We start from the raw sequence: 26,253 nt of genomic DNA on the forward strand, positions 1-26,253 counted from the left end.
CGCTTTAACATCTACGGTCATATCGCGTGTTTAGGATCTGTGGGTATACCAATAGACCGTTGTTACTATTGTTGAGTTCCTGTTTCTATTGTGTGTTGTAAATTACTTGTGTTCATGTAACTGACATTAATTTTTATGATAGCCTATTGATGATTGACGCGGCGATGAATCATGGTGTGTAAATTTCCTATCGTGCATCTACCTTTATGACTGAGCGGAATCATGAAAAACCTTAGTCAGATTGGCCGGCCACGGGGTTTGAACACGGGACTTCCCGAATGCGCGTCTCAAACGCTACCGTCTGAGTCGGTCGGTTATTTGGAGTGTTGTGCTTGTAAATACGCCTTGAATTTTGCGAGCTGAATAAAGTTTGTGCTAAAATATTTTGAGACAATTTTTTTTTAAATTGATTCTTTATTTTTTATATTTTTTATGTATTTTATCTTCGTTTATTTCGCATCATTATTTATTTTATAATATGGAATGAAAAGTTGACTGTTACCTTCAGACAGTTCTATGCAAGTTGAATGTCTTCTTTTTATTTATTATCAGGGAACGGATTTATATGGACTAAAAATATATGAAATATGTAAATATATATGTAGTTATTTTTACCAAAATATGGAATTAAATATGGATTTTTACCAAAATATGGAATTAAATATGGACTTAAAATTATAAAAAAATGACTATGTACGTTAAATATTGGTACATTTTAATCAAACTAAACAAAAAATATAATGGACGTACCTTATCTTCCAATGTAGTTTCAACAAAACACAATTTTTATTGTCTGTTACCATAACAATAGGTTACAAACATTTCTTTCAAGTGCTGAAAAGTGAATCTTCTTCTATTGTCTCTGAGGATAGATTTATACTGACTAAAAGAGCGTTCGACGTCACAAGAAGTAACTGGTACATAATTCAATTTCACAATGTCTGCTGGGGATAAGTCCAAGTTAATCTTCACTGTTGATTCACCACTCATCACAGCAACAACCTTTTGTAGTTCTTCATATCCAGGGTTTTTTGAAAGTACAGTGTCCACCTTAGCTCTTACTGCATCTGCAACTTTACCTCTACCACGATTCAGTTGTTCCACAGTACTATTTATAATTTCAAAACTTTCAGATAGTGAAAGGTGCCTATTTTGGAGACTTTTGAGCGTTTTTATGATGCATGAAAATGTATGCTGAATGTGAGCTAAGTCATTCTTCACACTTATGTCACAGGTAACTGTTTTCGCAGTATCAATTGAGACTGCATCTTCAGAGTCCAATGCAAGGAGAACATTGTTAATAGAGTCTATATGTTCGGCATAATATTCAACTGCTTCTAGCCATGTACCCCATCTAGTTAAAATTGGCTTTGGTGGCAATGGAATTTCAGGGTACATTTCTTTCAACACGTTAACTCTACTGGGAGCTTTGAGAAATACTTTTTTCACTGATGAAATCAACAAATCTACTTTAGGGAAATTGTCTCTGACCACTTCTGCCACACGATGAAATGCATGCGCCACACAAGTAAAATGAGTCAATTTAGGATATACAACAGATAATGCTTGTCCAGCTTTGACCATATAAGGGGCAGCATCGCTAATAAAGAATAACACATTATCGTACATAATACCCTTTGGCCACAGGATACCCATAGCTTCGTTGAACAGTTTAACTATAGTTTTGTTATTGCACTTTTCTAGAACATCACAATGTAAAAGAATTCGTTCAGAATATTGTTCACTTAACAAACCGATAACTACATTACCAACAAGTCTACCTTCTTTGTCGGGAGTCTCATCAATGGAAACCCAAATTGAACTATCTTTAATTTCATCTCTTATCTTCTGTATTGTCTCATCGTAGATGGATGGAGCATACGTCTTCCTAAGTGTTGACTCATCCGGGATTGTATGTTGAGTATATTTTTCAAGGAATTCCCTGAAGACCTTATTCTTTAGTTTGTAGAGAGGAATATCAGCAGAGATGAGAGAACGGCACAGGTCGATGTTAAACTCAGATCTTACATTCGATGTTGTTGGTTGTGTTAAAAACAATTGTCTCTGCTTGGAATTTAGTTGTTTGTTGGCCTGATGTTTACTAGTTGTAATGTGTTGTTGCACCAGGAACTTTTGTGTAGATGATACTGCACACTGACACAAATTACAAAATAATATTTTATTGTCAGTTGATAAACCATCTTCTTTAAATTCTGAAATGTAACTTGTTAGTTTTGATTTTAAATTGACTGAATGACGTACTTTTGGCATATTTACCGTCTTTATAGTATGATTTACAAAACTGAACCTATGTGTACTCTGACTGGCATTTAACTGTTGAGCTGCACAACTGAAGTCTGTTAAAAATTTTAAATTAAATTAATACAGTTTTGTAACTTACTTTCCCATTGTTGATAGGACTGCTAATTTTCAAATAACTCTGATGTTAAAGGGATTACTGAACATGTGTTTAAATCTCTATTGTTGAAATGTATTTTTAAAAGTTAATGGAATTTTGTTTTGTTTTATTGTTAAACCTAATATAATATGGACTGTTTTATATGAAATATGGAAAATATATGGAAATTAACGAAAATATGTACTAAACTCTAAAATATGGAAAAATATGGAAAATAAAAGTAGGATTTTTCAACCCTACACATTGTGAAACATAAAGATAATGCAAAATATAAATTATATTAGCTTTATAAGTAAATATGTATTTACATATAAATCCTTTCCCTGTTTATTATGTTTTGTACTCTTTTTGTTAAGTTTATTTATACATGCTTTAACATCTGTGGTCATAGCGCGTGTTCTGGATCTTTGGGTATACCAGTAGGCCATTTTCTTCTTACTATTGTTGAGTTCCTGACCCTGTTTGTATTGAGTGTTGTTATTGTTGATGACTTGTGTTCACGTAACTAATTTTAGATTTTGATTAATGTTTATGATATTGGTGACTGAGCAAATTTCAAATCCTATATTTATCTTTTTGACTGAGGGAAACCATGAAACATTAAAGTCAGATTGGTCGACAACGGGGTTTGAACCCGGAATCTCCAGAATACGAGTCTCAAACGCTACCATCTGGGCCAACTCGATCGGTCTGTAATACTTTTTTCTCTTATTAGATTAGTTAAATTATTTATTTTATGAATTGATTCGACAAATGCTGACTACTGCCTTCACACAATAACTATCCGAGTTACGTTTCTTTATTTCTGTATACTTTTTCTATTTTGCATGTTTTTGTCCTCGTTGATTAAGTTGTATGATTTATTTTATGAATTAAGTAGAGAAATGTTGACTAGTGCTTCAAGACATTACTCCATTTCTATTCTATACTAGGGCTTGTATTTTGTATATTTTTGTATGTGTTGGCTTAATTCATGTTTATTTTATTAATCGAATGTAGAAAGGTAACTATTACTTTTCAGACAACTCTATGCAAGTCGAGTGTATAATATAAAAATAACCTTTCGTAGAAAGACTCAATTCGAAGCAAAATGTACATTCATAGCAAACACAATTTTGAACCAAGTTAGTTACTTTAAGCACTTAAACTATAACATAACTTATCTTATAATGAAGAATAAGATATTCAGATTAAAATTCAAAATTATAACAGAGTACTAAACACAATTATCTGGTAACAGTTTGCGACATTGAAAAGACGGCCATATTAGATTCTTATTAAGTAATTTTACGTGAACCTAACTATAGCTTGCGAGACTATTTCGATACTCTCTGGTCTCAAACATTGACCAAAATTTCTTGCGAAAATTTCTTCCCCATGGGGCAGGAAACTAGAAGCTGCAGTTCTTTTACAATCACTTTAATAGTATTTTTTGTCACAACCTACATCAGAATTCATAAAATTAACTTTTAATTCATAAAACATAATTGTGACAAAAAAGCTGATCTAAATTAATACAATATTCTTAAAAATTGAGTAGGCCTATATTGAAAAGGGAGAGGAGAAGATATAAGAAAACGAAGAAGAGAAAAATAAAATATACATGTAAAAGACAGACGGAAATAAAGGCGATAAAGAAAGGAGGCATTAAGCTTCCAATCCTACGAAAGTGCAAGGGCACATCAAATGAAAGCTTGCAAAATTATGGGAAGATCGGTAGTCATGTACTGTGCGACCAAGCATTCAGCTGTAACTTATCGGTAAAATAAACATATTCCGTCATTCTTGACAACAGCAGAACGCATGTAACATTAGACCTGCCAACCTATGAGAGATGAAATTGGCAGATAGGAATTTAGTAGCGGATATCCTTTTAATAATAATAATAATAATAATAATAATAATAATAATAATAATAATAATAACTTTATTTAATATTTATATAAATGAAATTATTTTAAAATGGAACCAAATCTACACATCAGGAATCAAAATAACCAGTGCTCTAACATTAAATACCTTACTCTATGCCGATGATCAAGTCATAATTTCCAATTCAGAGGATAATTTACAAAGAGGATTGTATACATTAAATAAAATATTAAAAGATTTTGGGATGGAAATTTCAGCACAAAAATCAAAAGTAATGGCATTTTTAGGACAAGACCCAGTCAGAAGTAAGATAATACACAATAACCAATGCCTCGAACAAGTGCAAAATTTCAATTATCTGGGTTGTGAAATATCTTATCAAAATGAAAAAGATGTGAACAAGAAAATTACCAAATTTACACAAATTCTAGAAATAATAAACAATACATTAAAAGCTAAATTAGTACAAAAATCTACAAGAATAAAAATATATAATACACCACATTACCCTCCCTTTTATACGGAAGCGAGATTTGGTCATTAAAGAAAAAAAGACATGAACAGAATCAAAGCAACGGAAATGAAATTTTTCAGGAGAACAGCAGGATATACTCTTTTAGACCGAAAAAGGAATGAAGAAATTTTAGAACAATTAGAAGTAGAGTCAGTAGAAGAAAAAATTAGCAGATACAAATTCAATTGGCTAGATCATGTAAGAAGAATGGAAAATTCAAGAATCCCAAAAATTATGATGCAATATAAAACTAGAGGACATCGTCGACCAGGAAGACCTTAAAGAAGACTGCTAGATGGGGCCGAAACAGGTCTGCAGAGGCCTAATTCGTGAAGGATGATGATGATGATGATGATAATAATAATAATAATAATAACGTACTAAAATAATAATGTAATAATAATAGTAGTCTAATAATGATAATGATAGTAATAATGACAATATCAATGGTACGAAAACATATGATTAAACATTAAAGTTATGCGATTACTTCTGAATCCCGGAGATCATCATGTCAATGCTCGAGAGTGGAAGTCGTGAGCTTATTGCGGTTGACTCCTTGCATTATGCATACAAGTTGGTTGGTCTGTAAATTAACCACAAATTGATGATAACAAATATACAGCAACGACCTGCTTCCGATACGGCTCGTCCCTTGACAGCACAGTATAATAGTGGTGAAGCATTATCAATTAGGAGACTGGATACACAACGACTTGTTGTATATATAGGTCTACTAATAGCAGGTACTTGACTTTTCATCATTCACTCGCAAGAAGCCAGTTGTGTACACCAACTTACCGGACAGAGTTGTTTGCTCAGAGTGCGCCATAGGAGGCTTGTCTAATCTACACCCGGTATGATGATGCCGGCCCCAGAGAAAACTACCTGTGTTACCTGGAACTTGGGCTTTCCCAACACAAGTTATAAATCGAGGTACACTGGGGATAGAACCCACCCACAAGATTATAAGTCCAGCGCTCTACCCTCTAGACTACCGTGGCGGCTACTTGCTAAATATATTAATATAATGATTTTCTCTCTGTAGTTGTATTTTTCTTCCCCTTTTTGTGTTTGTATTATGTACTTTTGTTTCTTTTTCTTCTTTACTTCTGAATTTGTTTTTTGGTAGACTATATTTTTGGTGGATGTGGTACAGATGATCTTAATTCCACCAGGTTAAATAAATAGATAGATCGATGGATTGGTAGGTGGATGAGTGAATGGATATAGGTGAATGTGGGTGGTTATATGTGGTTAGGTAAAAAAAAATAAATAAATAAATAAATAAATAGATGAATTACATACATACATACTTACAAACATGCATATATACATACACACATACACTTAAATATACACACAAACAGAAATAACCGACTCACTTCAACTGAGATAAAACTTGTCAGAAAACAACAGCAGACTATACATTGTTAGACCGAAGGGAAATTCAGATGTTGCAGAACACAAAATTTCACCTGTAATAGACAATATTAATCAGTACAGAATGAATTGGCTATCAACGTATCAGTAGGATGAATAGGATCAGGATACCTAAAAACAATAATTCTCTGTTACATACCGAGAGGAAAAAAAGATAGCTTAGAAGACCACCAAAAAGATGGCTGGAGAACGTAACAGGCTACTCCGCCTAAACTAGAAAAGAAGATGGCATTTTGTCTTTGTTGGTTAGTATCATTATTTATTTTATGATTGAGTAGAGAGATGTGGTTGCTACCTTAAGGCTGTTCTATAGGAGTCGAGTGTCTTCTTTTCTTTATTATATTCTGTATTATTTTTTTATTTGCTGCTTTAGTATCATCACTTACTGTTTGGATCGCTTATATTCGGTAATGTTCCCGGCGACACTGTAAGTCTTTTGTAGTAAACAACAAACAAGGCCGGAAGCTCATAAAACCCGAGAGACGACCAGTGCCCCACTGACGCGTCTGGACCAGCGGGGGCTCTGTCATCGCGCCTCGCCCCAGTTTTATGCTCTCACCGCCGGACCTGCAGCAAGATTTCCATGCAAAAATGAAGCGAGGCGTATAGGGGGCATGGCCACGACACTTAGCGACGTGTTTCCCATAATGAGACACTGAACAGATGACAAACGAAATGACGATCAAGCCGTGAGGGGATTTGGGTCGCTATCAGATGAAGTTAATCCCGAGCTGTCCCATGCGATCCCGTCAGTCCGCCCGCAGAGTCCGAGCGCGCTCAACTTGCGGCGAGTTGCGGCGTGGCGCTACAGAGCGAGACGGGCCCCCCGCGCGCCAAGTTGAGGGTGCGCGGACCGCGGCCGGGGAGATGTGCCGGAAAGGCGCGAGCTGACGGCCAGACCATTCCCACGGCCGAGCCGGCGAGACAGCGGATTGTGAGAAAAACACTTCGAATTCAAGGGCTGCAGTGCTTATTTTGTTCCATAATGATGCTGTAGGGACGAACGGCAAATTGTACGTAAAGTGGCTGTAAACGGCAAAATGATAAAACGTGGGTAGCGAAGTTTAGACACGGAGAAGCAGTTACAAAACCGATTTGGTATCATCGTGGACGTTGTTACGGCAAATCCAAAGTGTAGGCCTACATTATATAATGACATTCCCGGCCACCAACTTGCAAGACGTGTAGGAAAGCGATCTAGTAATCAATGAGAAAAAAGCTGTAGTGTAAGCATACGCAATGACTGAGATACTCAGTTTTAACGTTGCGTGAAAGCCGTAGTTGTAGGTTCGAAATCTGCACAGGAAGTGAATGTTATTTACTGTCCTCGTGGTATTCTACATTGTCTTAGATTGACATCCAGCATCATACTGATCCCACGTTACCGAAGTCCCAATCTATATTCGTGTTACATTACAACCTTATTTACGAATGGCTTTTAAGGAAGCCAGAGGTTCATTGCCGCCCTCACATAAGCCCGCCATTGGTCCCTATCCTGTGCAAGATCAATCCAGTCTCTATCATCACATTCCACCTCCCTCAAATCCAGTTTAATATTATCCTCCCATCTACGTCTCGGCCTCCCCAAAGGTCTTATTCCCTCTGGCCTCCCAACTAACACTCTAAATTCGCCCATACCTGCTACATGCACTGTCCATCTCAAACGTCTGGATTTAATGTTCCTAATTATGTCAGGTGAAGAATACAATGCGTGCAGTTCTGTCTATATATGTGTATCGTAAAAAAAGTTTACAATACTATCTTCCATAAGAAAGTAAAGAATGATAAGAAATAAGAGAGGTTGAACTATAGGGTATGACACAGGTGTTAAAATGGCGTTTTATTTTCTGAGTAGGTATGTCAGCGAAACTAGGTCGCAGGCTACAATTTTGCTACGCACGACACACGGAGCTGACGTCTGATTTGTGTAGCGCTATTTCATGATGAAATGAAACAGAGAGATGGTAAAACTTTTCAAATATATACGCGGCACACATTAAATTTATATATTACATTTCATACACTGTATTTCTTCAGTTCCACTCAAGAAAAAGGTTAGGTTTGATTTCTCCAAGGTTTCGGTTTGCCTTGCAAATACGCTTTTGGTTACATTGGTAGATAGAAAATGAGTTTTCGTAAGTTCGAGGATCAGTGACAGGTTATGTTTGGTTCGTTCAGGCTGTAGGTGTGCCTTGCATAACTTAAACGGTTTTTGATAGATAAGTAAATTTACCCTGGACCGAAGAAATGAGTGCTTTCCCGAATAGTGCAACATCATGTCGGTACTACTGGATTATGTGAAAATATCGGAGGAAATCATCAATCGGGTACAGAGTGGAGTAATATAACTGTGCATATTTTAATAGCTTAGGCTATTCCTTGGATAGAGTACAACAAAAAAGTATAATACGTACCATATTAGTCCCAAGGAATACTTTCCACAGAAGAAAATAATTTTCCTCTAAATGTTAACACTGTTTTACTCTGTAAATACCATCCGTACGATTCTGATTTTTACTCTTATCATTAGAGAACCTGATTGGGAATAATTTATCCCTATGCAGTTTTTAAACAAAATGATAGTCTGTTTTCTTGCAAATTAAATAAAACGATTAACCTGTTTCGTTATATCCTGAAATTAGGAAGTCTGGCAACCCTACCCCGGTGACTAAGATACTGAACGCTGCTATGTGTTTTCGTAGTTTAGTCGGCGAAGCGCTGTTGCCAAACTACTCAGACTTTCAGCCTCATTTTCTAATTAATCATGCACTTAATTACAAAGTGCATAATTTGTTTTACTTATTTTAATATATTCCATTGTCCCTTTCACTCTGCACAGTTAAGATATCACTTCCACCCTGTTTAACATGCGAAGATATTTCGGGTAGGCTGAATGGGTTTATAGCCTTTGCAATGATCACATCATATCTTTAGAGTGGGGTGCTACAATTCTGATGTTATTTTAATTGATTTAAGTAAGCCTTTTACTCCTGCAGGACAAAATTTCGGCACACCGGCGACGCTGATATAACCCCGGCAATTGCGAGCGTCGTTAAATAGAAGATAATTTTTAAAAAATCTCTTGTGTGTGGTGTGTAGCGAGATTGAAGTTTTCCCCAAATTTTAATATTATACCTTATAATATTTTTCATCCATGCTGTTAGAGAGACAATTTCTCCTATTTCTCCACTGCTGCATTCCCCTATTATTGCCTTTCCACTGCTGTATTCTGATGTCATTGTAATAGTCAAACTTCAGGCAGGCAGTGACGTAGACCATTGGATTGTAGGCCGAGAGTTCCCCGCTTCAAACTCGGCCGTCGCTAATTTGTTATAATTGGATGTAATTCTTAATTCTTTCATAAGCTACCAATAAATTAATTCTTGAACCAATTTATTTAATTTGTGTAGGACCTACGTTTCTTAACCAAAAACAGTAATTTTTAAAAGTAGATCTGGCATTGTTTCAATCGCTTTATTGATCGGTTGCTATTGCGTGACATCTAATGGGAAACAATAATTGACAATCGATGCAAACAGTTGAAAGTCAGTGTTAAAATACTTTTTACACATGTGCTAGAAGTACTTTTCGCACGATATTGTAAAATAATCAGTTTTAACAAGAAAATGTATGTGATGTAGATACCTCCAAAAGAATGACATGTAACATAATCTAGCTTCCGAAGTTACCGTAATCATCATCATCAACCTCATCATTATTATTATTATTATTATTATTATTATTATCGTCTTTGACGTCATCATAGTCGTCGTCACCATCGTCATGTCATGAGACGTCGTGGCTCTCCTTGATAGTTTTTACTTTGTTGAATGTTTGCCTTAAAACTCCCACAAGTTGATCTCTTGACGAGAGGAATCTGTGCAGTAGTATCTGTTTTATTTTTGCACAAAGAAAATTTTTATAATTAAAGAGGAATTTTGAAATTAATTATATCAATGAAATCGTAACTCGATAAAACTGCTATATCATTATCTTTATCTTGCAATATTTTACACCTGATCGCTCTGAGATTTGAACTTGACTTTCTAATGTGGAAAGCCGAAGTTCTAACTGTTGAGGTAATTGTTGTACCGACTAACAATACAAATACATTAATCGAATGAATCTTGAGTGAAATCTCAAGGTTCTTGAAGGGACGCCGGACGACTAAAGTAACACCTGGGAAGATGGAAGAGATCTGTGTTAACAGAAGCCGGATCTTAAGAAGCTTATTTTCGAATGACATCAAGATTACATACAGCTTTAAAGAAACTTCAGTGGAGTTAAAGGAATTGTTGGTTTGATTGATGTATTTATTGACCAACTAAATAGATAATGGTTGGAATGAAATACCACAATAAACATGTTTTGTATTCTTTGTGGTATTTACTCTATAAAGAGAGTGAGTAGGTCAAACTAGTAAAAAATGTCTGTATTTTTAAGTATTCGTAGTCCACAGATATGAGTAAAAAGTGGTACGAAAAACAAGCAGTAAATCATAAAATAATACCGAAATTTCATTACATACTGCCTACTTAAACGTTAATAATATATGGGAATGTGGAGAAGAAAAGAGAAAATTATTTATTGAACCAAAAAAAGATCATTCAACAATTAGTACTAACAAATTTACTATTTTTCATAATAGAGCTTTAAATCGAAACATTTACCTGGGGAAATAGTACAACCACATGGAAAGATTAAATACTTTATAAATAGCTACGAATGACCAGTTGAGACGAAAATAGGTGGATGTAAACCTAGTCGTTCTGTTTTACAGAAAATTAAGAGTTAAATAAAGAACAGCATACCTACAGAACTCGCTCTAATTAAAAGAGTAGGCCAATTATATTAACATGAATTCGTGGATACTATAAAGTCTATCTCAAAATGCTTCAGTGATATTTGTTCCCAAAACCAATCTTAAAGCCCTCATTGTGAAAAAGTTGCCTGCATTTTTGCACGTTCCTCCGACGTATAAACTGACTTGTGTAATAAAATATTGCCTTTCCAAAAGATGTCCATTGAATTGCGACGCTCGGTCGATTTTTAGTTACGGACTCATAGCTCACGAGTTGACAGGTCTGATCACTCCCCTTTAATTTCATCCTACTGATCCTCTTCCCTTCTCTTGACAACTATCTCATTACTTTCACGATTTTAACGGTTCTCGTTCTTTAAACTATTATTCAGTTGTGACGGGATAATAGGAGTAAAATGCGATATCGCTATATTTTGACCAATCTAACAGTGCTTTCCAACATTCTCTTCTCACGTACCACTACCATAAAGAAATCGTCTTATACAGTTACGACTGTGTACTAAAATACGTAGAATTAACATGAAACTGCTATTTTTCTAAGTTATATCCGAATTCATTGTTTGTCAAAGTATGGTTCGCTGACCACCACAACATGTGGTCCACGGGTTAAGTGATGATTAAGTAAATAAATAAATAAATAAATAAATGAAGGGATGGATGGATGATGGATAAATAAATAAATACATAAATAAAAGCTGAAAAGAGATCTTCAAGATGCAACCGTCACCACCATAATAACATTTTCTGTAGCGATATTTCGCTAGCATTTTTATTGCGTATACTCAATTTAAATTGTATTAGGTTTTATCTTTTTTCTTATGTCTTAATCTCTTTTGTTTGAAACCTGTTTATATAATTTTTCATTTTAAATTTTATTGTGAGCTATTCTGTGTCGCAAGGCAAACCCAAAATATTGGGTCAGACTATTACATTAAATTAATATATAAGTAGAAAGAAAATAAGTAAATGAATGTATAAATAAATAGGTAAGTGAGTAAATAAATAAAAGTAATAAATATATACATAAATACGTACACCCTAAATACATACATAAATAAACAAGAAAGTAAAAGTAAATGAGTAAATAAGTAAGTGAATATGTAAGTAACCAAATAAGTAGGCCTACATAAGTAAGCAATAAGTAGGTAAGTATGTAAACAGATAAATAAGTAAATCAATTTGTAAATAAATAAATAAACAAATAAATAAATAAATAAATAAATGATTCATTCATAGTATTCTATCCAATGATAGGTCTGTCACTGCAAACCCAGCGTTCTACAACCTTTCCTATTTTCTACCTTCGACTTAGTCTCCGCATGTAAGTAAATGAGTAAGTAAAGAAATGAGTAAATTAATAGGTGAGTAAGTAAATAAATAACAAAAGAAGTAAGGAAATAAAGTACAAAGTAAATATGTAAATAAATAGGTATTTAAATAATTAAGTAAGTAGGTAAATAAATAATAAGTAGGTAAATAAGTAGGTAAATAAGTAAGTAAATGAACATTAAATAAGTAATCATGTGAATAGGTACATAACGAAGTAAATAAGTGAGTAAATAAAGAAGTAAATGAGTAGGTAAATAAATAGGAAAATAAATAAATAAATAAGTAAATAAATAAATGCTTCTTAGAGACCCATACCATTAACGTCATTACGTACTTAACAAAAAAATTATTAAACGTAATAAAACACATTTTAGACTTGGTTGCAAGACTTCGAGAGTCACTACATCAGAATATCTATTTTTGCAAGACCGTAACCATACGCAACACGTATTAAATCCGTGTTTGGTGATATTTTTAAGTGTGATCAGTCTGTGATTGATTTATGGGGGTGTACATGTACCTTTGATTTACAAGGAAAATATTATGTCTAATAACAACTTACAAACACTCTGTGTTGATTCGGACGTTATAACAGAGTCTAGTACAGAACATACTGTATGCTAACATTATCATAATTTTTATTTTAGTTTCTTTTCCAGAATGACACCATAGCTTTCCAATTACCATAATAGATCTGTTTGATAACATTCAATATCGGCTAATAGAGTAGAATGATATCTTTCGCTGTTAATTACAATGATGAACGTTGAAGTTAAACAGACGTGTTGGCATTTTATTCCTTTGTGTGGCTGTTTTCGGGGGGGGGGAGAACTTGGAGCATTCTGATTTCAATAAAATATTGTGATTCAATTTTTTCTGTAAAATTTACAGCTTAGCATGTATTCGAAGTAAATATGTAATTATGAAACTTGCTAATTACAATAATTTTAATCTACTTTTAAGTACCTGGAGGAAAGAGTAGAGTCACATTTACTTGAAAGCTCTTTGACAATCACGAACAGAATCTCAACATTGTTGAATTTTTTTGGCCAACTGCGGAATCAGATAAAAAATAATTTCCTGCATAGTTTAGTACCTAGATTTATTTTTTTTGTGTAAAAATCAAATAATGACACCAATAAGCATCACTCATGAGGAAACTAAGCCATGAAATAAAGGGCAGGGTGGTCAGATTCTTTCCCCTCTCCATTGTGTACATCATTGATTAGTAACATTATTACACTAATCAGACTTCAGATGTATACAGACAATAAGATTATTCTACTTCTGACAAGTCGTCAAGTGAGATGTACTTCCTGATAATAAATGTATCTACATATAAGCGAGAACCTCAATAAGGATTAAATAAATACTACTACTGACAAGATGAGGAGGTCTACATTCTATCTAATAGGCCTAATTAGATAATGGAGCGAAACGGGAGAGACACATTAAATAGAGAATGGATCGAGACGGACCGCGTAAAAAAGCGTAAGGCACGAAATTCATCCTACATTTGTGTTTCCTTGGTACCACGAGTGACGTCAGAGTAAACCTTTCCTGTCAAAATGTTCCATTTTTTCTCTATTGTAGGCCGAATATGGACTTTTACGCAAAATAATATATGTAGAGTACTGTGCAGATTAGTTGGGACAAGATAGAATTTTTAGAAATTTTACGTTACACATTAGGCCTACACCAAAGGTGACTTTTTGGGGCTGTTTCACAGCTTCCGTACAAGAGATCCTTCACTCTAGTGAAGAACTGATGAATAGCCTGAAGTATAACAAAATCCTGCTGATCCCAATAATGCATAGGTGGCTTGCTGACGGTGAAGGCTGTTTCAGCAGTATCTTGCTCTCTGCCACAACTCCAGGAACTTCATGACCATGAAAACGTTGACAGTGTTAGATTGGCCAGAAGTTCACCCGACTTCAACTCTATAGAAAATGTGTGGGCTATTGTCAAGACTTGGATCCGAAAGTTGAACTGCACCAAAAAAAAAAAATTAAGATGATGGATAGTGTCATCCAAATCTGGTACTGGGATGCAGAAGTGAAGGAAATGTGCGGTAAACTCATTGACTCAATGTGTAAGAGGGTGAAAGAAACAATTAAAGTGAAAGGAGGTCAATTTTTTATTTAAATGCAAAATAAAAAAAATAAATGTTCATATTAAGCTTGTATCTCTAATTTTTTCTTGTCCCAACTAATCTGCACAGTACTGGAAGTGAAATAGCGTTGCAGATTTTCAGAGCGAATGCGCGCTGGTTCGAGTCCTCATGGAGGAAGAAATTTTTTCATGAAATTTCGGCCAGTGTATGGGATCGGTGCCCACTCAGATGCGAAAATCCGGTTTCGCAAACCAACTATAACGGCTGGGGGGATCATCGTGCTAACCACACGGTAGGCCTACCTCCATTCTGGTTGGATGATCGTCCACCTCTGCTTCGGCATGTGGACGTGATCACAGCAGCTGGCTGGTCGATCTTGGTCCTTCATGGGCTGTAGCGCCACGGATTTTTTTATAGCTCATATTGTATATAACAAAAAACTATAATATAATTTTGGTGGAAAGTTCGTAGTTTTTTTTTTTTTCAGAAAAAAAAGTTTTTTTTTTTCTCAAATGTTCAACAACCTCTTATTCGGCCACTATTGTGAGAGGGAGTGTGATTTTATCCATATCGATAGGAAAACTAATAAAGAATAATTTATCCCTCTGGTATATTTCAATAGTATGGAGAGTTTTCGTGTATACTTAATTTTAAACATCTCTAATTTCAAGACATTGCACGATGCGAGTTGGTTGCAACACAACGCCAGAGAACAGCTCATCTAGCGAGACACAACGAGATCGTTGACCGCTTACATCTGTATCACCAAAAGTGTGTTAGCGGCGATGTTGCCGGACTGCTGAAACTTCAAACTTAATTTTCTAATTAACAGTGCATTTAATCACAAAACGTAATATAGGTTTTCATTCATTTCAGTGTACCCTATCGTCCCTTTCAAAATGCAAAAGTTATTTCACTTCCACGCTGTATGTAGGCTTATGTATTTTAAATAATAATTCGGCAAATAATCTGTAAACAATAAGATAATTTTGTTACATGGTAAAACATAAAGGCCTAATGAGAAAGTAGTGCCATATTACGACAGTCAGGTTTTAGTTTAACGTTTATGAAGAGTTCTTTCTGATAGGATGTAAAATGACGTATTACAAAGCTCACAGTTCCATTTCTGAAACTGATCTGATAGATCGAGAGGTATGGAATGGTGACAATAATAATAATAATAATAATAATAATAATAATAATAATAATAATAATAATAACTCAGTTCTGTTGCATATTCGAACCAAAATAGCATATGCCTACATAAAATTCGGTGAATTGGCAAACTTCTTGGAAAGATATAGACTACGCTTACAGATAGTAGTTCTTTACGAGCATTATCTTTCGTCTTTCGGAAGGAAGAGCAACAAAAATGAAATGTTGATGTAATGGGCAAAAATTATTTGTAAAGGTGATGTTACGACCTTCTATTTAGACAGGTGAGAAGGAGCTTCCTTCGCCGTGGGGGGCTACAGGTAGCAACCCAACTATGAGCACGTTGAGGCTTTTCGGTGTTTTAAAGAACTCGGTTTGTCTTATCATTCGTTTCAGTGCGATAACTTGCGTCCTTCGGCTTCTTCTCAACTCTTGTTTTTATATCTTCGATCTGTGTTTCAATCTTTGTTTATGAATTAGGCATACTGTACACGCTCATTTAAATTTATGATGAGGATCCGTACATGTTGTTATGGTGATTAGGAACATGTGTTAAATATGTACCTGTACTCTAAAATTACGGTGGAAATGTATTCTTGTCAAGATGATTGCTATAGTTGAAATAATTACAGCATTTAGAGTAACAATATTAATTTTCAAAGGTTAGTTCAGTTTGCGAATCGAATCATAATAGAACACGACTAAAAATGTTAACGGAGAAATAATCCTTCGTTTAATTGAGATAGAATTATTGTGTTTTGGGTTTGAAGTCACAATATGAAGGCCCAACACTGTTCTACAGCGAAAATATATGTAACATTAATAATAATGATAATAATAATAATAATTTTATTTCTTTATTTATTTACTAATATTTAATGTGCTGTACAAGAGCCAGAGACCAATTAATAGTTCAGCACAATAATAATAGTCTACTTAATAATAATAATAATAATAATAATAATAATAATAATAATAATAGTCCAGATCACACATAGAGTGCTCATTTCTAAGTTAAAATTGGTTGCACAACCGCCAGGATCGCCACAGTCCGCCGCAAACGAACACGAAATGGCAGTACAACCGCTAATGCAATTCAAATGGGAGTTATGACGTGACTCCTTATGTAACAACTAGATAGCAGCATAGTAAACCTGACAAAAGTTGTTACCATCAAAACCTATAACGCCGAGCAATCTGGGTATATATGATCTAGGGTAATAGGTTTCTTTTATTTCGTCTATTTCATCTCCGTTTATGCGGGCTTATTCTAAGTAATGTGGTGTAAGAGAGGATACATCTAGGGCTACAGTAGCCTATATCTTTCAAAATTAGGCATATTCACATTGTGGGGCTCCCTGATCGTGATGTCAGTACGATGCAAGGCCGCCGAGGAGACATCATATGACAAGTACAAAATGAAGGACAAATAGGCCTACCCAGTCCCGTGGAATGAAGATAACTCTCTGCCCACTTCAGAAATCGAACCACGGACCGTTTGGTTAGGAAACATATACAGTATCCACATATGCGATCAGTAATGATGATGATGATGATGATGATAATAATAATAATAATAATAATAATAATAATAATAATAATCTTTGTCTTATCCCAGTGACATAGTGTTTATCAAACGGTTTGCAAGTGTCAGAAATAGCTCATTACTTGACATGTGAAATGATAATATTTTAGTTACCGTTATTTCATCCTGTGAAGTAATTTGTTGATTAGAGATATACATTAATTCATTTATATTCAATAGATAACTTAGCAACAGAAGAATTTTTACATCATACTAGGGTTTTAAACTATTTCATTATGGCTAACTAATTTTAAATAGGCCTAAAAGAAGGAAAATAATTATAATAATTACTGGGACAAGATTAAACGTTCTGTGTTACACGTGGCTAAAAGTACATTACCGTACATATTTTTGAGAAATTATAACACTCACTCTACGCGTTCTTGCCATAAACATCTCACTCACAAATAATGGTGAATTTAAGCCACTTATTAAATAAATAACTATTATTAAACACAAAATAATTTGTAAAACTTTCAGCTATTTTTTAATTTGTTCGGGAGGTCTGGCTCGGGACCTCCCGGAGCGAGGGTGCTTGTGAACTATTGGTAGAATGGTGAGAAGAAACGGGAGAACCTCGAGAAAATTCCTCTTGCCCGCATTGTCCACTACAAATTCCTTCGCGGTCCAGACTGGGATCGAATCCGGGTCAATAGGGGACAGTAGGCCTAATATTATTTATGTCTTAATTCCGTAATTATGTGGCCGGAAATAAGATCCATTGAGAAATACGCAGAAAGAGCACACACGATATTGGGGACGAGCCACTGTTGTCTGTTACCTCCGCTGAAGCTCGAATCTGTACCCTTACAGTCCGTAGTCAGGCGCCATATCAGCTGAACAGACTCTGTCTTTAGAAAGAACAGGGGTGTATTTCAAGCCTGGCTCTGGTGACGTCAAGATACTATTTTTCGAGTTCGGTCGGCGTCAATGCACTTATCGTCAAATTTTGCAATATTAATAAAAAAAATCACGTTTTACTAATATTTGAATAATTTCATAGTGAGTTCTACTACCTCTTTATCTAGATTCGAACCCATGTATTTTTGTCTGAAATTTCACAAGTATTCTTGTGGGAATGGTGGTGGTAGTGGTGGTGATGATGATGATGATGATGATGATGATGATGATGATGATGATGATGAGGACGACGACGACGACGAAGACAATTGCTGCCGGTAGTGCCGAAATCCCAGAAATACACGACTGGAAAGGAATACACATAAAATTCATACCGGGTAACTCTGTAAATATCGAAGGACAATTTATTTCTTCAAAGCTTCAATAACGGCAAAAGAAACTCAGTTCTTGTTTGTATTTATTGAAGTAACAAGAAGTTTGTTTTAATCTGCGCATTTTTGCGTATAACTATCTTGCAGAAATGAAATATTTCTTGTTTTGAAATCGGTAATTGTCGCTACAAGCATGTAAGCACGAGCCTGAACTACGCCACCGCAAGCGAGTGATAGCATCAGAATCTCTCAAGTGTTCACTTTCAAGGTTATAGTATGTACCAAAGAGATTACTAAGATTCAACGCACAGATGACTCATCAAAGCAATGCTGCCATCTGTAGACAGACTTTGTAGGTGGATGTAAATATTTGAAAGGTGTCAATAGAAAAGAAACAAGAAGAAAAAGAATGGAAAGAAAAGACAATCGCATCCTTGTTGAAAATGAAGTGATCATGTGTTATTATGGTTAGTTTTAATTGTTTTATTTGGAGAAGAAAGCATAATAAATTCTTAAGCAATTATTTGTAGGCAAGAAGCACTGTCAGTGTAGAAAAGACTAAAGAATCACAATATTTCTAACATAAGGAGAAAATATTAATTAGGTCTAAATGTCATTGTTGTTTATTATATCAACTTTGTTAAAGATAGTGTGTTTTGCGTTTCTATTATACCATGTGTTCATTTCAAAACTCCCTACCTTGAATAATTTTTTTATGTTCAGGGGACACGATTTTGAGGAAATCATGTCGATTTAATTTTCCCGGGAAGTTCAAAACTATTGCTGATTGAGTTTTCAGTTCCATCCCTTCACCCTTACCGACCATAACTTTTGAATTTCAAATTGCACCTCTATCTTCAGAAACATCATTTTTAAGGGGTGTTAAGCCCTATTCCTGTACAAAAAAATAATAATTCAGTCCATCCTTTTCTTAGATAGAGCCAGAAACGTATAATTTAATTAATTAAATTTAGTTAATATTAGATCGTATTATGTAGATACTCTTACTATGTGTACTAGAAAACAAATCTACTTGCCTCGTGTGAGTGGAGTTCCTTTTGTAGAATTTATTGTTCGGCGTTTTTTTAATTAATTTATACTCGCTTAAACATCTCAGATCATAGGTCTATTGTGTGTGCAGGATCTTTGAGTATTTACCAGTAGGCCGTAAACTATTATTGTGATTATTATAAATGGATTGTAGGGGTAATTATTTTTAACCACTGTATCTTAAAAACTCGTATATTCATTTTCCAATAGTGTAATGTCTTACGGTATTCGAGATGGGAGAATAGCAGTGCTATATTCAAAGTCCTCATTCTTAGAAAAAAAAAATATATATACGAATATGAAAGGTTGTCCTTATGATACACAGTGTTGGTCTTTATTCATCACAGAAAAATTTTTAACTGTTGTAAATCTGTATATTCTAAACTGTTTATCAGGTGTTAAAAAATCTCAACAAAGATCTGAACTCTACAGTTACAACATTAGGATTTGTTAAATGTTCGAATCAAAATGTTAGACTGAGCAAATCAGTTGAAGAGTCCACTGCAAGAATGATGGATGTATCTTTCTTGTCGAAAATGAATCAAGACTGTCAATGCATAGCTTAAGACATATAGAATGCACATACAGAGTTATATGGCATTAACACTGATAGTCATTGTCCAGTAATGATCGGAAAATCACAGTTAAGCTTTGAGCGCTAAGCATTTCAAACTTTCAATTGCTTCTCCTGCAAAATGTATTCCAAATGACATCCATCATTCTTGCAGTGGACTCTTCAATTGTTTTAGCTCGGTTACAGTTGCTATGTTCAATAAATTGTCAGAACAGACACACGTTACACATTTTAACAGATTTAAAACCATCTTGCACGTTGGCTAATAGAAACCCTCTTTTATGATAGTAAGGAATTTTTTTACTCTTCTGTAGACCTAGGCCTATGTATTTTTCAGTAGTGCGCATATTGTTCACTTAATGTTGGTTTCCATTTTATTTTATATGTATTTTTTCTGTCTTTCCTTTGTATTAATTTATCCTTGTTTTTATAGTAGATCTACTTCATAACTGTCTATAGGGGTTGCAATAAGCAGAGAAGTGAATTCCATAACCTCTCCTACTTAAATCCCATCCTCACCTTCCCGATGTGCAACCTGTCTTTAAGAATTGAGACTCTGGAGACCAAGTCACAGAGGTATAACTAGGCCTATTCCATCAAAAATGGAGGAAATATAATTTCAGCATGCTGACCTGACATTGCATGCATAAGCGTCCCCTAAGTGGTGAAGAGGGTTTATGATCGGTAGAGTTGTCTGACAATCCTCCAGACTAGGTCATATGGACCAGCTAACCAACGGCAGGTGTGGTCCTTCCAAACAGTTTGGAGGTTATGTGTAGGTGATATAGCTGCCATAACGTAAAAATATGGTGCTTATATTAAAACGGTTATTATTTTTGCTATATCACTCTCCTATATTGAAGGGCAAGAGGATTAATGACTTTATTGCCAAGAACTCAGCATTATTTAACAACAATAACAACAACTGTAACTATATATCATAACTCTTGATGCTAATGACATTAAAGGGTCATTCCACGAAAATGCGACATTTTCACGAAAAATAAAGATCTCATGAATCTCTGCTTGTTATATGTCATTTTTTTCGTTATGATCCGAATTTTTTTAATCTGTTAACACTCATTGTGTAACAACACGTATGTGGGAGAAAAAGCACCAAGAAGTCTGTGGTTTAAGAGCGCGAAATTATCTACTAGAAATCACATATTTTAATGCACATTTAAGGCAAATAAATCATTACTTCTGTATGTTAAATGTAATTAATAATGAAGTGCGGACCTTTGTTAATAATTACAATGCATAGAAACCGTAATACAATGATTATTTCGTGCTTGATTGCAATTATTACAAGGAAAGGTTGAGAGTTCGTGTGTCACGCTCAAATGGACATTTGTTTATATTTCTTCAAAACCATTTAATTTTTTCATGTTTCATAAATGTAAAAGTGAGACACATCACATAACAATCAACTTCTTATATGGACAACATTTTGATTTATGTACGTATTCTACAAGAAAAACGCGTGACATACGTAACACAATGACTGTGACACACGAACAAAAATGTTATGTTCGTGTGTCACTGAGGTTTACCCTAAAATCCAGTTACAATTTTTGTTGTTATTGGAAGTCTTTACGTCTAAACATAATTAGTAGTGGAATTTCAAATACTTATTGTTGATTTAGATAATTGTGTGTGCTTGCACACGCACCTGTGGGTTTTTTTTTTCACTGTACAGTTACCCTGAAAAGGATGAGACGATTGAATATTCCTAAGTCTCAGATGTAAAACACTGCGCATGATCAGAGACCAGAGCACTGATACACAAGATAACGAATATTGAGTTACTTAGATTAAGCTATTTGGTTTGTTACTACCATCGTTCCGTAATTCACTTCAAAAACTGCAAAAAATATGATAATATTACGTAAATAAGAGATAAATATATACGTAAATCGTGTAGTTAAATCGACAATGGACCTTCATGACTAGATCGACACTCCGCACAGAAAGTAAAGCTTTCGTGTCGTTGCAATAGCTCAGACGCTAAGATCTCTGCGTGTTGTGTAGAAGAGAGCGAGTTCGATTCTTAGTCTATATAAACGATTTTTTTTTTTCTAAATAACGTTGAAATAGAGTTTTACAAAGTCCTCCGATTAAGTGTTAATGATCACAGAAATTACAAAATTACAAGTTATAATATTATAAACGTTAATCTAATGAATGCATTTATACACACACACACATATAATTTAAATGTATATATATATATATATATATATATATATATATATATATATATTAAAAATTAAAAATTAAAATGAAATTAAATATATATTCGTAAGCCACACAGACAAACGATTACAAAGGTTTAGAGTCCTTAGGCCATGTCATTTGTTGAGTAATATTACAATACTTTATTAGTAGCTTTCCCATATGTGTAATAAATGCACTCGTACAAAACAATTTTTGTTAAAAGTGTGGTTTTGGATTATTTCATTCTCACCCCTTCAGTTGATTTTAACTATTTTATCTACGTGTTTAATTTAATGTGCATTCAATTTAATTCATGTTATGATTGAATGTATAAGGACTGTTGCAGTTATTGATTAATTACATATATTAATACTAACTATTAAATTCATGTGTTAAGTAACTAATTGTAGTATCTTTTGCAAAATCTTGAATGTTTAAGTTGTCAATAATATTTCTGTACTATATACTATAAGACGTTAAAAGAATTTGCAATAGATTTGGGATCTTCTACTTTATAATCACTAATTTTAATGAAAAAATATTTTTCTGTCTTAGGATATCTACAAGTTTAACTTTAATAATATTCCGAATAGCTTTAATTGCATTATCTGGATTTTGTGCTTTTCTATTCAAATGTGTTCTATTTCCTCTTTCATAAATTTTGATAAATTACACTGTACTTCTTGTAGTATTTAAGAATATGAGGATAGTTACATTGTAGCTCATTACATATAGATTCTTCTTTTTAATACATGAGATTTTTAAGTCCCTGCATTATCTACATAATTTTACTTTCGAATTTTTTCACAACCTTGAGTGGAGAACATCCACTGAAGTGATTCTGAAATGAAGTGAAAAATACAATACATTTACTCTTAATATCAGTAGTACCAGAAACATATACGTTTTTCCAAGATTCATTTTGTAGACATAAATGTAAATAATCACTAGATACAGCATTTACAACCCTTTTTTAGTTTTTAAATTAATATTTTGAAATTGTTCAGTGACGTTGGAAACAGGATTTGTTTATCATGTTCATACAAGCCATTGATGATAGGTGCTGCCGAATAGGAATTCAGTCTAATTCAGTGTACAAAACTTTTATCAATGGGTGTGTTACTTCAGCCTGTATGCTGGTGGGGAAATGAGTCTAGGACTAAGATTTCCAGTTTCAAGGAGTTAATTTAATTTACTTTTGCGTTAAAGTTCCGAGAGATAATCTATGTCTATGTCACTACAGATCACAAATTCCATATGAGATTTCTAAAGTCTTTTCTTTACAAATTCAATGTTGGCTATAAATATTAATAAATATTAAGAAATATGAATGATTGTGGTTAGAAGTCTGATTTACATTATAAAAAGCAAGAAGTTACATTCCTCGGCAAGATTCGAACTTTTCGGTGTTTGGTTTTGTCGTCCAACACAAGCACGGACCTATTCAATGCTTATGTTAATAACCTACAATTTAGCTGTAGCAATGTGGTGTCATAACTTGGGGTTTGGTTACTTAATGTAATTAGATTTAATTTGATTAGTTTCGCAACAATTGGACTTCCTGTTATATCCTGTTATTTAAATATTTAAGTTAGAGTTGATTTATTAACTCTTACTGTGCAGGATGACCTTTATTTCAATAATTCTGTATCACGCTAAATAGTCATTGTCTACACTAAAGTATTATCATCATCCCTCATTTCTCATCTTAATGGCGAACCGACACGACGTGACATGAGACAGCGAGTTATAGCTCTAGTTGAGGCTGGATATGGGGCTAGATCTGCTGGCCGTTTGGTCGGTGTTTCTGGAAGTACAGCCGAGAGATGGGTTCATCGTTACCAAAATTCAGGGGAGGTCGAAAATCGCCCTATTCCTGGGCTTCCCCGGATTTCTTCATTGGAAGAGGATGCTCCCTTATTCGAGGAAGTTCGACAGGACCCCTTTCGGACTGCTAACGAAATAAGAGCAGCATCTAACTTTCCCGGTTCTTCACAGACTATGATCAGCAGGTTGAGGAACCGCGGTATTAGGAGCCGGAGGGCTGCGCAAATGGAAATATTGGGGGAAGCACAAGCTGTCGACCGTCTTGCCTTCGTTACCAATCGAGTGGATTTGGATTGGAGAAATGTAATTTTCTCCGACGAAACAACCATCTCGAGTGATTACGAAAGTCCTGTCCGTGTCTATCGTGAGGATGGTCTCCCACATGATCAGCGCTATGTGCACCGACGTGAAAGATCGGGGAGATTTAGCATATTGTCACAGTCTAGTATATACAGTCGCGAAGCTCAATACGTAGTAAATATGCAAACATTAGATTGTTGCTCACCACTAGGATCGCTAATATCGCCTTATTACTGGCAATGCAAAATAGTACCGTCACAGTCTATTGTTTCTAGCACCCTCAAAACTCAAGCTTCGTGACTGTATACAGTAGACTGTGATATCGTGGTGGGGTGGATGTCTTACGATGGACCTGGCGTTATAGAACGCATCGATGGCCGGTTTAATACGGGAACTTACGAGCACATTCTGGAAAATATATTTCTTCCTTCCGCCCCTAGAACGTTTTCCCGAAGGAACATTGCTGTTCCAACAGGATAACCATCCCGTGCACTATGCCGCAAGCATTCAAAGAAGGTTTCAAAGTAGACCCGAGATCGAAATCATTAATTGGCCTCCGAAGTCACCTGATTTGAATGTCATCAAAAATTTATGGGCGGAATTGAAAAAGAGAAGGATAGCCACCTATGCCCACCGACGCCCTCGAAATCGAGACGAATTGTGGGATCAAGTTGTTGAAACCTGGGAAGATCTCGCCGGGGATTAGAATTTATTCCACAATCTCGTGACATCCATGCCGGACCGACTTAGAGCTGTAATAGAAGCTGATGGCATGTGGACAAGATTTTAAGTTGACAGGTCTCTTTTTGTTTCTTGTGATTTTTGTTTGAGGAAAAATACTCTTAACTTTCAAGTAAGATTTATTTTTTGACGAGGTTCAGCCCACTTGTAAGACCCAGAAATTGGGTATAAATTAATCATATTTTTCGACAAATTAGATAGTCTAGGAACTCTGAAGAAATTAATTACACCTCAATAAAAAAAGTTTCATCTGGGATCGAACACGAGACGTTTCGGTTAAGCAGTGGAACCGACACGCTTCTATATGAGCTACTGAGACAAGACAGTGACAGCAGCAGTCTAGAATGTAGATCCCATAGCAGGCATTTGCCATTCGGTACAGAGAAGTAATGATAGCTTGTGATCCTAGCTATGTTGTGAAATCGTGGCCTTAAATGGCTGTCTTCTTCGTGATTCTTATTTTGGTCCTTGTCCTTGTTGTGGTCCTCGTAACAATTCTTGCTGTATTTCTCATGGTATGTATCGTTACGTCGATATGGAGTGAACCGCGCTGTAGAACTTTACCTTCCGACGACCAAGAGTCGTCTCATTCCTTTTAAGGGTAACTGTACATAAACTGTAAGTTCAACACTCTTGAAAATATGTGTTCCATAACTGTTGTAAGGGGGAAAGGAATTGGCCACGCTATCCCATTATCTCCTGGCCTAGTTGCCTCATAAGTGGTGCCTTCTTGGTATCACTTGTGAGGTTCACATCTGTCTTTGGACAGACTAAACAACAACTGGTGTAAAAATATAGTGTGTAGGCCTAAAATTAGCATAGGACAATTTATGCCTAAAGTTCATATAAAATATTTATTATTTTTTTAATTCCTTGAATTAAAAACTTACAAAAATTCGTTTATGTTAATTTATATCATATAAAAAAACAAGCTTGTGCAGTACATTTATATCGTAAATAGGTAGCCACCATACTAGGCCTATGTATAAATAAATTGGTGTAATTATTTGCACATTAGGCAAATGGTACTAAATTTCTGATATTAATTTAAAATCGTTTT

Source organism: Periplaneta americana, chromosome 13 (genome assembly GCF_040183065.1).
Source record: "Periplaneta americana isolate PAMFEO1 chromosome 13, P.americana_PAMFEO1_priV1, whole genome shotgun sequence".
NCBI lineage: Eukaryota > Metazoa > Arthropoda > Insecta > Blattodea > Blattidae > Periplaneta > Periplaneta americana.